Raw genomic sequence first — 15,448 nt, forward strand, 5'->3', positions numbered from 1 at the left:
CCAGACTTCTCCAAACACTTTACACGATACTTTTGTAATGTGGTTTTTGTGAAGTGTACTAAACTAACATTGGCCGCGTCCGAAATTGCATACTACTATATAGTAGGGAAGTCTGTGATTTTGGATGCAGCCATTGTTACGTGTGTACCTTACTACTTCGCACCACTGATTGTCCAACAGAGGACAGTTCTTCAGAGTCGCCCCCCTGTCATTTCAAAGAACAGTACAACTGCGAGCACGTCAAATATAAACGCCTTGTCCATTTGAGGCTCGCGCTGTGGAGCCAGTTGAAAGCATATTTCACGCTTGAGACATCTTGGAGGTCTTTTGAAGTCTGGATAACTGTTCTGTTTCAAGCAGGAGAGGTCCTAGTAATGACGAGAGCTGCTGAAAATCCCTCTTCTTTCGGGGTTGGATGTATGATCACTACAGGGTTGGCATGTTTACTGAACTTCCGGTCTACAGTCTTCACTCCTGAAGGTGTCTTAAAGAGGGCTCTGACCACTGGTGGTCAGTGTGTTGGTCGAGGAATATCTTTACAGCCACTGCTCCACCACTCCAGGCAGGCTAATGACTAGTCCAGTCAGGTAGTTAGTGTGATTTGAAGGACTGTGTGAATTTGAACCAGTGTCATGTCAGACTCTCTGAGGCATTACATTCAGACCACAGTCCTCATCCACTCTACTAGCCGCATGTTTTTCACTTGCTCGCTGTCTTTCATTCATATTCTTTAAGGATCTCATTCTCATCTCACTCATATTTTGTTGGAGGTTGTATTTTGGAAACATTCACTGATGGCGTTTTAGGACAGCATGTGGCACATTAACTAGGTAGTCATTAGGGCTATAGGCGATTAGTTAAAAATTTTTTTTTTATTCAATTCAGAGGAAACAAAAAACAAACAGCAATTCTACCATTCTAAAGTGATAAAGTAATGGCTGTCTTTATTGGTAGGCCTTGTTTTTGTATTTACCCTTTTCACATTTCTAAGAAGTGGAAGTCTTCATAAAGTCTTAAAAAATAAATGTTCTTTATTGCCATTAATGTTTACATAAAGAACTTATAACTTCCATGGAGCCTTTCCATTGAGCAAATGTTCTATATAGTGGATATAGGTTATTGAGATCTTTTTAATATTCTTTCATTTTTACTATTACCTGCAGGTGTGTGATTGTAATTTTTAATTGATTCACTCTAAGAAAAAAATGGTTATTTTAAGAACTGCTTACTGAAATTTTCTTTCACGGTATTGATGTGAAAACTCCCTTTTCAGATTTGCCAGGTCTTCGCAACAAAACTGGGCAATCAAAAATGGGCAATCAAAAATGGCCCAAAAATATCCTTCGAGAGGTGCGTTGGAGTGTGAAAAAAAAAATATTCAACCCGTGGCAACAATTTAAAAGAAACCCAATTCCACAGGATGTTACCCCTTATGTAACCTTTATTTTTAAGAGTGTAATTGGGTAAACTTCTATAGTGGTGAACAGAAACTATAACCAGTATAGTGTTAAAGGGGTGGTAAAACACATTTTTTCGAAGGCTTGATTGTGTTTGTGGGGTGCACTGTAACATGTGTTCATGCTTCGTTTTTAAAAAATTGCATTATTTTTCATATATTTTACCTTTATTCTACACGGTCTGATGGTTTCCGGGTTCTATGAAGCCAGTCCCTCAAAAATATGCAATGATAGGCTCAGATTGGTTAGCTGGCCCAGTGTGTTGTGATTCGCTAACCGCCTAGTGCACGTTTTTCGGAAACGTCACGCTCCTTACCTTTACCGGTAGTTTGTGCTTTGGTGTATTATAAACAATGGCGTCAATAAAACCAATCGGACCCAGAGAATGTTAGTGAAGATGATCTAGCAGAACATGTACAAGAACGGCTGTTAAACGACGTTTCAGAAAGGTTTGTTTTTTGTTGTTCTCTTATTACTCTTTAGATACGCTGTTATATAATTGTTCTAATTATTATAGTATTACAAAAAAAAAGCTTCATGAACAAGATTTTCATATAATCGTTCTAACAAATTATACTACAGTCCTCAAAGGGATTTTTTTGAGTAAAGACTGCGGATCTATAGTGATCGTTACTGGCTGTATGGCACCGTTACTTTTGTATTTTTAGAATGATTGTAGCCAAATATCTGTCGCCAGAACTATTAACGCAAAACGAACACTAAACATTGGCTTTACTACAGTAGCCAAATCAAACACAGAACCATGTTTAGCATGCCTGTAGATAAACAAGCATGTAGACAAACAATACATAAAAGCTCTAATCAAAGAATAATTTACACTAATTCCAAGTTCGCTGTTGAGATTAAAAAATGTTTGTAACTTTAGGTGTTGTTCGGATAACGTGAAGTATGATAGAGCATTTAACAAACTGGTTTGCAGAGCCAAACAGTGTTGTCATTTATTTACTTCATTGCTACAACATACAATTAACAATACGAACTATTACAGGAAAACACATCGACGAAAAATAAATCATACTTACAGGCTGTGGCCCGTAAACAACAGCTCCATCTTTTAGGACAAGCCGTTGTGCGAATCCTGCATTGAACTCGCGAAGATTGTGGAAGCTTTCCTTCGTAAAATGTGCAGCACGGATAGCGAGTTTTGGGTAATAATTATGAGGGAACGAGTTAAAAATAAATTTTAACATGGCTTCCGGTTGAAATGGCGGCGTGAATGGTCGTGTAATCAGTAGCTCCCGATAGTCAGTCAGATTTATCCCCTGAAATTCAATTACTAAACTCGTATTCTGGTTAAAAAATGAGTGGGGGTGGAAGAATGAAAAGTCGGAAAACTTCTAGTAATCAGGCAAAAGGGAATGAACAAAATATAATCGAGGACGCAGGCACTTCAACAGAAAGGGATGGCGATGCGGGGGAAGCTAAGCTAACAGGCGAAGACGAACAGCCTGTGGCCTACGTTGGACTTGAAACTATTAGCAGGCAAATCAGTGATTTGAAAAACGAAATGAAGTCTGACCTGAGATCATTTAAAGAAGAATTCAAGAATAACATGAAACAGGAATTCGCCCAATTTAAACAAGAAATACATGACAAACTCTCAACGAACACCAACGAAATTCAAAAACAGCAAGGCAGACTTACCGAGGCTGAAAAACGCAACGAACACCTGGAAACATGGTCTATCGAAGCGAACGCTGCTCTGCTGAAAACACTTCGAAAGAACAGAGAAATACAAGAGAAGCTGACTGACCTCGAATCAAGATCACGTAGAAATAACATTCGAATCTATGGAATCCCTGAGGGCGCGGAGGATGACAGTTCGGTCTCCCAATTTGTGGAGGGGCTTCTCAAGAAGGAGTTAGGACTTGACATTGATCTTCAAATCCAGCGCGCACATCGAGCCTTATTCCAAAAGCCGAATCCAAACTCGCCTCCAAGATCTATCATTGTTAACTTCCTTCAGTTCGCGGTTAAAGAGACTGTTCTGAAACTGGCCTGGCAAAAGCGGATACAGGTGCTGGGTCGTCCCATATCGTTCGACCACGACTACGCAACAGAGATAATTCAAAAACGTAAAGCATACAGTGGGATAAAGAAAGTGCTGAAAGAAGAGAAGTTACGGTTCCAGACACCCTTCACGAAAATTCGCATTCATTGGAGTGACGGGACACGGACTTATAATACCCCCGAGGAAGCGGTACAAGATATGATGGGCCGCGGGATCATCAGGAGGTCAGCAGTGAATAGCGACGGTGGAAGCGCGGCGAATCCCGGAGCCGATCCCCTCGAAGAACGGCTACAACATTGTATGACTTGGCAAGGCGTTTGCAACAAAAACCCGGAAAGGTATCTATGAGTTCGGCAAAAACTTCAGGAATTCCAACGCATGCCGCCAAAATAGTAGAGGAAATGAGAAGTGTCAAGCACCTTTAGAGATATTAATAATAATAATAATTCAGGGTGTTCCCTTTTATTCTACACAGACGTTGAATTAGTATTTTTTGACTATCAGGGAGGAACTCAACAATTGACTTCACTCGTTTCTTTTCTTTTCGTTGGACTTACAACTTTGGTGAGTAGCATATTTACTGTACAGTAAGTGAGACGCTGCTTCACACGTCTGCGGGCCCCTCCTTCAAGGCCAGCCCCGCATACTTCCAACGGGACTTGTCGGGTGCACAAGTACACCCTCCTTCTGCTGTTTCTTTTCTCTTATCGCTGTTATTGTTATTCTTTTTTTTTCTTTGATCACGTTCAGTTTGGGAAGTCCGTTCGAAGGGCACTAACGTTTAAATGTTTTTTACTATGTTCAGAAGTTCACATTTTTCTGGTCATGTTCTTAGTGGGGTATCATACTGTTTATTCATTCAGTTTCATCTTAATATTGAATGAAGATTGTATCACAAAATATAAATGGATTATGCAATCCAGTTAAAAGGGGAAAGGTCTTAGCTAAAATTAAAAAAGAAAAATCACAGGTGATATTCTTGCAGGAGACGCATCTTTCGCAGTAAGAACATGAAAAATGAAAGAAATTTGGTTTTAGAAACACTTTTTATAGCTCCTTTAAAAAGGGTCATAGGAGAGGTGTGGCAATTCTAATACCTAACTCAGTCTGCTTTGAATTCTGCAAGGAAATTAGTGACAAAGAAGGAAGATATATTTTAGTAAGGGGCAAAATTGAGAATAAAATGGTCACATTGGTCAACGTATATGCCCCTCCTGACTGCGGTAAAAGTTTTTTAAGTCCCTTTTCAATGTAGTAGCTCAAGAGACAGAGGGAGTTCTGGTTTTAGGAGGTGATTTTAATGTAGTAATAAACTCAAGATTGGATACCACCAGCCACTCTAATAGGAAAAGACAGGTTTCGAAGTGTATTAGGAACCTTTTGGAAGATCTCGGTTTAATTGACGCATGGAGAGATATTCACCCTTTAACCAGAGATTATACTCACTATTCAGCACCACACAAAGTCCACTCACGAATTGATTATTTTTTAATAAGTAAAGAGGATCGTCACAAAGTGAAAGAATGTGAAATTGGTGTTGCTGACTTATCAGATCATAATGTTATTCAATTAAAAATAGATTTGAACACTCGAAAAAAGAACACATTATGGAGGCTTAACGTAGGAATACTAAATAATAAAGAAATTGTGAAGCAAATAAAAAATTACATAAAGCTATATATAGAGGAGAATGATACAGGGGAAGTTAACACCATTATTGTATGGGATGCTGCTGAGGCAGTTACAAGGGGGGAGGTGATTGCCATGACTGCTGCTTTCAAAAAAGCTAAATTAGCAACATATGATAACCTAGTCAAAGAATTGCGAGCTTTGGAGCATAAACATAAGAGTAATCGGGACTCAAAGATGCTCAAACAAATGAAAGAAATAAGGGGACAGATAAATGGCATTTTGAAAAGTGAGCTGGAGAAAAAGTTGAGATACGTTAAGCAGTCTTATTATGAATCTGGTCCTAAAAGCACAAAGATGTTAGCTCGTCGATTAAAGAAACAACAGGCATTAAATACAGTCTATAAAATTCAGGATCCTACGACAAAACAATTGGTATATGAACCAGAAAAGATTTAAATTATTTTTGAGAATTATTTCAAATCATTATATTCCCAACCCCCAGCTGCAAATATAGGAAGAATGAAAACATTTCTAAACACCCTAGATCTACCCACGATTGGTTCAACACAGAACAAATTTTTCACTGCACCAATCACAATGGAAGAAGTAGAGAGAGCGATAAGTGGGCTAAAAAACAATAAATCCCCAGGAAGTGATGGCTTCCCATCTGAATGGTACAAGATGTTTAGGGAAGAATTGAAACCAATCTTACTAAGATCATTTAATCAGACCCTCAAAGAAGGGAGACTCCCCCCATCATGGAGGGAGGCTATCATAACAATAATCCCGAAAGAAGGTAAAAATAAAGAACATTGTGATTCGTATAGACCAATCTCTATTTTGAATGTGGACTATAAACTATTTACCTCAATTATCTGTAAAAGGTTTGAAACTTTTTTACCTGATCTAATTGATGAGGATCAAACTGGTTTTATTAAGAGCCGGCAAACACATGATAACATTAGGAGAACATTACATGTTATAGAGAATATTAAAGAGAACCATGAATGTGCCTTTATTCTGAGTCTTGACGCAGAAAAGGCATTTGATAGTGTCAATTGGGCCTTTCTGTACCAGGTGCTTGAAAGATTTGGATTTAATGAAAATTCAGTACAGTGTATTAGAACAATTTATTCAGAACCAACAGCCAGAATCAAAGTTAATGGTCATTTGTCAGCCACTTTCAATCTAAGTAGGGGTACAAGACAGGGCTGCTGTTTGAGCCCCACTCTTTTTGCTCTTTATATTGAGCCTTTGGCCCAAGCAGTAAGGCAAAGTGAGGAATTGGGTGGGATAAGAATTGGAGATGGCCATCATGTAATTGGGTTGTTTGCTGATGATGTCATTATTTATCTTAAGGAGCCTGAAACTGCTCTCCCATTACTTATGAACATACTGGAAGATTATGGGAAACTATCTGGATATAAATTAAATGTCTCAAAAACTCAGGTTCTATCATTTAATTATTCCCCATCACAACTAATTAGACAAAAATATAACCTAAAATGGGATGCAAAGCACATCAAGTACTTGGGGGTAATTCTAAAAAAAGAATATTCAGAACTCTATTGTAATAATTATAATATTATTAATAAGGACATCAAAAGAGACATTGAGAGATGGTCGACTCTACCTATGGAATTCAGCTCGCGAATAGAGGTCGTGAAAATGAATGTTGTCCCGAGATTGTTGTATCTTTTCCAAGCTTTACCAGTAACGATTCCTAAGACTCAGTTCAGGGCTTGGGACAGGATGATTTCAAGATTTATCTGGGAGGGGAAAAAACCTCGAATAAGATACACAACGTTACAGCTAGCAAAAGACAAAGGTGGACTAGCCCTACCAAATCTACTGGAATATTTTCACGCAGCACAAATTTAACCATGTATATGTCTGTGTAACCCTAGCTACATATCGAAATGGAAAGATATAGAGCTTGCAAACCAGAGTTTACCTATACAGTCCCTTTTAGGTGATAAAGAAAAATTGTTGGCATCAAAAAAGAATCTAGATCAAATATCAGTCTTTGCACTTGAGGTATGGTTTAAATTGGTTGAGCAGTATAACCTAAAAAATCAGATAAAATTGTTAAGATGGGTGGCATTTGATCAAAATTTTAAACCAGGGACCCTTGATGTAGGATTCAGGAGATGGGTAACTAAAGGTTTGACTGCTTTGTGCACCTTTGTTACACGTGGAAAATTTAAAAGTTTTGCTGAATTAAAAGAAAATTATGGTTTGGAAAAAAATGATTTTTATCGGTATTTACAAATACGGGACTATTTTGAAACGGAGTTTCAAAAAATGGGTAGTACAGAGCCGAATACACTGGTAGAGTTGATAGTTGATTCCTATACAAAGAATAATCCCAGAATAATCTCTTCTCTTTATCGGGCCATGATGGAGAATAGAAAAAACACATCTAGCTATATTAAGCAGAAATGGGAAAGAGAATTAGAGGAAGAAATTCCAAATGAAGAATGGTATTTTGCTTGCAAGACACAACATACGATTACCTATTCACAGAGATGGAAAGAGTTTGCATGGAAAAATTTAGTGCGTTATTTCATTACCCCCAAAATTAAAAGTAAACAATTATCTACACCACAATTATGCTGGAGGATATGTGGGCATACTGATGTTGATCATCTTCATGTATTCTGGAGTTGCCCAAAAGTATTACCTTTGTGGAACATGGTTTTGATGGAGATCCAAAAGATTTTAGGTTATAAATACCAAGAAATTTCAATACATTGTATCTGGGAAATAACACACACTCAGTGTTGAGAGGAGATATATATTTTGTTAATATATTAAGTGTAGCATGTAAGAAGAGTATTACAAGGCATTGGTATAAGCCGGACACCCCCTTACTTGGAGAATGGATAGAAATTGTTCAAGAAATATTTAATATGGAAGAAATGACTTTTATTTTGAGACTTAAAAGGGACTTATTTCTAAAATATTGGAAGAAATGGATTGAGTACTGCAATGTAAACAATCAATGATTATATGTAAAACTATACAGAATTGAATGTATACCCCCTCTTCTATTGTTTGCTTCTTTTTTTCTTTTCTTTCCCTTCCTCCACTGTCTTTCTAAATGTTGAAAGCTCGAAAAATGATTAATAAAAACACAGTAAAAAAAAAATATATATATTTAACAATTGATCCCTAACTCCCCCGACCCTAGGAAGGCTGAACAAAGTTGGCCTGCAATCCGGATGAAAATAACAGCGTTTTGACGGCATTGCGGCAACACTCCAGCCTACTAACGTTCTACCACAACAACTCTTCTCCAAAGCAATATAAAATGGCCTCGCCCCCATTATTTAGTATTCTCGGAGGAGGGGTTTAGGGGTTAGTGATGTCAGCAACCCTGGAGGAATGTCGTGTAGTCCCTAGACCCGGTCGTTTGCTGTAGTCCTTAGAAATTTCTTTAAAAGCAAATATCTCCGTTTGCTTTGAACTTTGAGCGTTGTAACTTTGCAGATGTTGTTTATGCTCAAACAGCAACATTACACACTAACTAAAGTTAGAAAAGTGAAATCGTGTTTTACCACCCCTTTAAATGTACATTCAATTATTTGAAAATGGAAATATGACAAGTGGATGGACAGAGTAGGATGGGGTGGACGTGCCTCTGATGGTCTTTTATTTGAAATACAAGTTAAAATAGATTAATGTGTCCATGGGGTGTGGAGTCCTTGTTGTGATGGTGGAATTAAAGGTTGTGTCGTGCTGAGTGCAGTAGGTCCAGAGACACTGGGTCAGGAGGTCATTGCCATGGAGGTGTTGCGTCTGTGTAGCGGCCACCTGTGACCATCAGTACACCTTGTGCAGGTCTCAAGTAATTCGTAGCTGTAACCCGCCTCACAGCACCACCTGCTCACATTATACCATCTGGGTTTGGGACAAAATTAGTGTCATGACATTGACCATATAGTAGGAATATTATAGTATGTTGATGTATCGTTGGCAAAAATCTCTGCATTGCAGACTTCACTGTAGGCAGGGGACCTTCTAATATGATTTCTTGTTTAAATTGTGTTGCTATGGCATATCTAAATGCAGGTAATAATATGTAGTTGTAATCGAAATTATTCTACCCTCATTGCAAATTAGATTTATTGGCAACATTTACAGACTTTCAGCTGTTTGCAATGAACAAATTAACATAAGTAATTGAAATCGCTCAACACAACAAATGTTTTCCCCAAATTCAACTGAAAATGTAACTTTTAATGACTCCTGCAGTCTCAAAATTATTCAACACCCTTAATAGAATCCCTCACAACAGCATTGTATAAATATTTTTATACCACGGGGCTGGGCTGATGAATGCTTGAATCTGATTGGTTGACGAACGTTCGAAGGCGTGCAATTCTTTTCAGAGAAACGCACAGCTAAAGTAGTTCCAGGCAGGTCTTGACTGCATTAGTTCCATATAAATTCGCCAAATGATTTCAGTTATGGCCTACAACAGCAAAGGAACCAAAACCCACAACTACACTGACCAAGCAAAATAATTTATTAAACAATAGGATAAAATCTCTCTCTCTCTCTCTCTCTCTCTCTCTCTCTCTCTCTCTCTCTCTCTCTCTCTCTCTCTCTCTCTCTCTCTCTCTCTCTCTCTCTCTCTCTCTCTCTCTCTCTCTCTCTCTCTCTCTCTCTCTCTCTCTCTCTCTCTCTCTCTCTCTCTCTCTCTCTCTCTCTCTCTCTCTCTCTCTCTCACAGTGGCTGAAGTCTTCGTTGCTAGCTCTAACATTACGTTTTGGAATTAGCAGTACAAAAACCTGATAAACGTCTTGAAATGCGTCATCTGAACAATGTTTGTTTTGAGGTGTGGTAACCGTAGTATAAGCAGCATAATTGACAACGGACAGTTGAATTATTGAAAAATAACACACACCCGAGATGTAACGGCCACTCAGCTTCCAGTTCCAGCTCGGGTGTGCATTATTTTTCTAATAAATCGGCCTCTCATCAATGATAGCTTCAATTATTCCATATATATATATATATATATATATATATATATATATATATATATATACACACACACACACCTAAATGATTATTAGGACCACCTGTTAAATTTCTCATTAATGCAATTATGTAATCAACCAATCACATGGCAGTTGCTTCAATGCATTTAGGGGTGTGGTCCTGGTAAAGACAATCTCCTGAACTCCAAACTAAATGTCAGAATGGGAAAGAAAGGTGATTTAAGCAATTTTGAGGGTGGCATTGTTGTTGGTGCCAGATGGGCCGGTCTGAGTATTTCACAATCTGCTCAGTTACTGGGATTTTCACGCACAACCATTTCTAGGGTTTACAAAGAATGGTGTGAAAAGAGAAAAAACTTCCAGTATGCGGCAGTCATGTGGGCGAAAATGCATTGTTGATGCTAGAGGTCAGAGGAGAATGGGCCGACTGATTCAAGCTTATAGAAGAGCAACTTTGACTGAAATAACCACTCGTTACAACCGAGGTATGCAGCAAAGCATTTGTGAAGCCACAACACGCACAACCTTGAGGCGGATGGGCTACAACAGCAGAAGACCCCACCGGTTACCAATCATCTCCACTAAAAATAGGAAAAAGAGGCTATAATTTGCAAGAGCTCACCAAAATTGGACAGTTGAAGACTGGAAAAATGTTGCCTGGTCTGATGAGTCTCAATTTCTGTTGAGACATTCAGATGGTAGAGTCAGAATTTGGCGTAAACAGAATGAGAACATGGATCCATCATGCCTTGTTACCCCTGTGCAGGCTGGTGGTGGTGGTGTAATGTTGTGGGGTATGTTTTCTTGGCACACTTTTGGCCCCTTAGTGCCAATTGGGCATCGTTTAAATGCCACGGCCTACCTGAGCATTGTTTCTGACCATGTCCATCCCTTTATGGCCACCATGTACCCATCCTCTGATGGCTACTTCCAGCAGGATAATGCACCATGTCACAAAGCTTGAATCATTTCAAATTGGTTTCTTGAACATGACAATGAGTTCACTGTACTAAAATGGCCCCCAAAGTCACTAGATCTCAACCCAATAGAGCATCTTTGGGATGTGGTGGAACGGATTGCTTTGTGCCCTGGATGTGCATCCCACAAATCTCCATCAACTGCAAGATGCTATCCTATCAATATGGGCCAACATTTCTAAAGAATGCTTTCAGCACCTTGTTGAATCAATGCCACGTAGAATTAAGGCAGTTCTGAAGGCGAAAGGGGGTCAAACACAGTATTAGTATGGTGTTCCTAATAAGGGTGTCACGATTTCGATTTTAAATCGAAATCGATCGAAATTAATTCACAAACTCAAAAATCGAAATAAAAAATCTAATCGTCGATACTGCCACGCCCCCATGTCGCGCCCGTGATGGAAAGTTCGGATCGTTTTACTGAATCTATTGTTCAATCTCGTTCATCAAAATTAACTAATCTTTTTTCTAGTCATTTCAGGGGCTTTAAATGTTATACTTTTAACAGGCAAATTCCCCGAACACATCCAACGCAATCTTGATCATATTCTGAATTAAGAAATCATTATAATGCAGTCAAAAGTAATTTACAGGGAACATTAATACTTGACCTTCCGAGTCTCTTGTTCATTTGTCGCGTGACAGAGGCAATGAACGGATCGTTCATGAACGACTCATCACGGCGCGGGAAAAAAACACACGTGTTGAAAGGCTGTGAGTCCTCTAACTTGGATTCTATGCCCGAGCCCGAACTTGGCCGATATTTCCCGTCACTATCCTCGGGCCAGGCTCTTGATCTATAGACGTGCACTCCCAACGCAACAGAGTGCGGCGCGGGACTAGATTTGATGGCCGAGTGCGAGCGCGGGCGGTAATGTACTCACTCTGTGTGTGCGGGAGAATAAAAAGATTCACGGGACTCCCGCAAACTAGAAATATCTATGAATAAAACATATAAAAACTAATACATTTTTTTCATCTGTTGCAGAAAAGCAACAAGAACAACTAAAACAAAATAGAAACGATTTACAGGCCAGAGTTTCTATTTATAACATGTTTGCAGCGCTGAGTGATTTAGCCAATCACAGACATATGTGTTGATTTCTAGAAACGCAATGACCAATCAGAAGCATTTAAGATAGACTCTCCTCACCGCTCAAAACGGACTTTTTGTTCAGCGCTGAATTCTGTAATCTGGCAAATCCTCTAATTATAACAAACAAAGTGTAGGCTATATATTATGAAAGATTCATTGTGCAGTCAGCTTCACTGATAATAACAGAGATGTGTGAGATTGCGATGAACTGATGTCAGCTTTTTAGGAGCAACAGCAACCTGTGCTTAAAAAAATAATAATCGAGAAACGAATCTAACCGTGACCTTAGAATCGAAAATGTAATCGAATCGAGGATTTGGAGAATCGTGACACCCCTAGTTCCTAATAATCCTTTAGGTGAGTGTATATACTGTATGTGTGTGTATGGTAAGCATATGTAAGATGAATGATTAAGGACAAATACTAATATAGTGAATATCAATGTCGCCAATCCAGTGGGGTTTCTAAACGTGTCAAACGCGCGTTTAGAGGATGATATGTTCATTTTCTTGGTTTGATGTACTTTGTGTTATGGACTCCAGTGTTAAATGATGATAACGATCACTCTCCAACTTAACTGATTTCAAAGCTCAGATTCTCATATACTCTATAGTTCTTTTATTCCGGCTCTGACTCTGTTGAGGCCTGTGTACTTATTCCATTCTTGTTTTATCTCTACTGCATTTTTACCCATCAGTTCAAATCTTCTTTGCCAGGCTGAACTCTCCCTCTGTCAGTAAGTATTTGCCTGGGGAAGAAAGTGATAGCAGCACATTCACTGTCACACTTATCCCCCCTCCTCCACCTCTCCTCCCGCCCCAGTCCCTAGCTCTTCCTCTGACACTTCAAGTCTGTTTGTGTTTGCTAAGCCTGTCTTCTAAGCTCACTCCTCAAACTTGTTTCACATCCAATTACGAGCATTAGAGCTGCAGCGGGCCACGCTCCCCCATCCCCCCTTCTGCTTTGACCAAGTCTTATTCATTCAGGACACCTGGCTCAGCACTCGTTCCCTCGCGCTGACAGCCATGCAGACGAACTGTCAGCAGCACCTGCGTCTGAAAGTAGCACTGCTCCAAAATGCTAGCAACAGCTTTACCCCAGAATACCAGGGACCTGTAATATAACCTGCTGTTGTTGGATTTTTTATTTATTTTTTGGTCTCAGTTAACCTCAAGACTCAGTGGATGACTTTAAGCCCCCAAACACACCATGTAGTGAATCATTGGCTGTGTTTGAAACCGAAAGATTCCTTGCTGTCAATGACTATGTATGAAGGTTCCCTCTGGTTTCAGACAGCCTTCCAGGGCACCTTCATGTATAATAATCTAAGGCAAATTCAAGTGTGAGCTTTTGGAGATAGCCAAGTGAATATCTAATTTTTTTTTTTCAGTTGAATGGAGTCATAAGTAGTAAACAGTTTTTTTTATAAGAAATGAAATTATAAATAAATTTGCTCCTTTCATACATTCCTTAAAAATGCCACTTTTATTTTTTCAACAGCATCATACATAGGATTGGGGATATCATAGGGAGAGAAGGATACATTTTGCAGCCTTCAAAATCTGACCAGGCATCTTAATGGACAGGAATGTGATTCAAAGATGGATTTGGATTTGCCGCCTTCTTACTGTAACATTGTATACTGTCTGTGAGTTTTTCAATGTTAAGATAAAGCCATCCTTTTTAGTTTGGCATTTAGGGTTAGGAATCAACAACCTGTCCTTTTTCAGACATCTAATATACACCACTGTTCAAAAGTTTGATATTAGTATGATTTTTTTTCTCTCAAGAAATTACTACTTTTATTCAACATAAATCCATTAACCAAATCCAAAATGAGCCGTAAAGGCATGTGTAGTGTTACAAAAGATGTATATTTTAAATTAAAATTATGTTCTCTTGAACTTTCCTTGAGCTTAAAAATGTATCACTCTTTCAACAAAAATATGAGGCAGCAAAACTGTTTTCAACATTGATTATAGTAAGAAATGTTTCATGAGCAGCAAATCAACATATTAGAATAATTTCTGAAGGCTCATTTGACACTGAAGACTGGAGTAATTGCTGCTGAAAATGCATCTTTGTCATCACAGGAATAAATTATATTTTGAAAATATATTAAAATAGAAAACGGATATCTTAAATTGTAATGATATTTCACAATGTTCCGTGTCTTAGTGAACATATGGGACTTTCAAAAACATAAAAAAAATATTTTTTAATAATAATTTCAAAGCGGACAGAATGCTAGATCTAGCGAAGCGTGACTGATGAAAATAACAATAATTTTTACCCTTCTGGTTCAATATTGGACTGTAAATGACCATGGTATAAGCAGCATAATCTGCGGTTAGCTGTGCACTAAACGGTTTGAATGCTTTGTGTTAGCTGGTTCTTTGCCTTCACGTTGTGCATTAAAATCGTTTAATGCACTGCTTGCCATGGAGTATCCCTTACTTAATATTGTATGGAATTGATGGTGCCTTTTAATAGGTCTGTGAAAGTCATTAAAAGTATTAACACGCTTGTTTCTATCAATCAGAACATTTTATTTTTGATTTGATATTTGTTTGTTATATCGACTGTGTTGAAATTTAAAATGACCTCATCATATGACAGCAAACTTCTAGGGCAGAAAATGCAATAAGAAAAGCATTTTATTTTCCAGACATTTATTTCTTAAAAGTACTAAAATTATTATTATTTTAACCATTTAAGACCAAAAAATCTGAACTAGAATCTTTAACATTTAGTATTTGTTTGGTTGGTGGTTAAAATCCATTATAAAATCAGTTTTCAACAGTTGGAGTTTATTTCATTCAAAGGCAAAGCATCTGGCAAACACAGTTGCAAAATATTATATTCCCTCTTTTGTTGTGCAGACGTATAGATCAGGTATAAAAATGAAAAAAACATCTCCTCTAACTTTCCTCTCATTAATATGCTTATGAGTGCATTATCAAAATGCACACATGTTTTTCATCCTTCTTGACATTTATTCGGTTTCACCTCAGATTTGATTCATTTGAGAGATGCTATGCTTGTATGGTGTTTGTGTTCTGCACAATTGTTTTTCTTTCCTTCATGGAAATAATGACTAGGGATAATTGTGGAATGCAGTGTTCTTGATATCTGCGCTGGAGCACTGGGCGGCCTGTAATTACAAAGAGCAAATACAGATACAGTCATGCACTCGGATTGCTGCAAAGGCCCAGTAATGAGGTTTGATACGTTGTCTGAAGTGT

The 15,448-nt window shown here is 38.3% G+C and overlaps 1 protein-coding gene across 3 annotated transcripts in view; it reads left to right on the top strand.

Moving 5' to 3' along the window:
• Positions 1–15,448, top strand: part of snx29 (sorting nexin 29) — a 139,800-nt gene that overhangs the window by 53,430 nt on the left and 70,922 nt on the right. The gene's annotated exons all lie outside the window — the stretch shown is intronic.

This window comes from Siphateles boraxobius, unplaced genomic scaffold (genome assembly GCF_051911475.1).
Source record: "Siphateles boraxobius isolate OS27281-9 unplaced genomic scaffold, OSU_SipBor_1 46, whole genome shotgun sequence".
Classification (NCBI taxonomy): domain Eukaryota; kingdom Metazoa; phylum Chordata; class Actinopteri; order Cypriniformes; family Leuciscidae; genus Siphateles; species Siphateles boraxobius.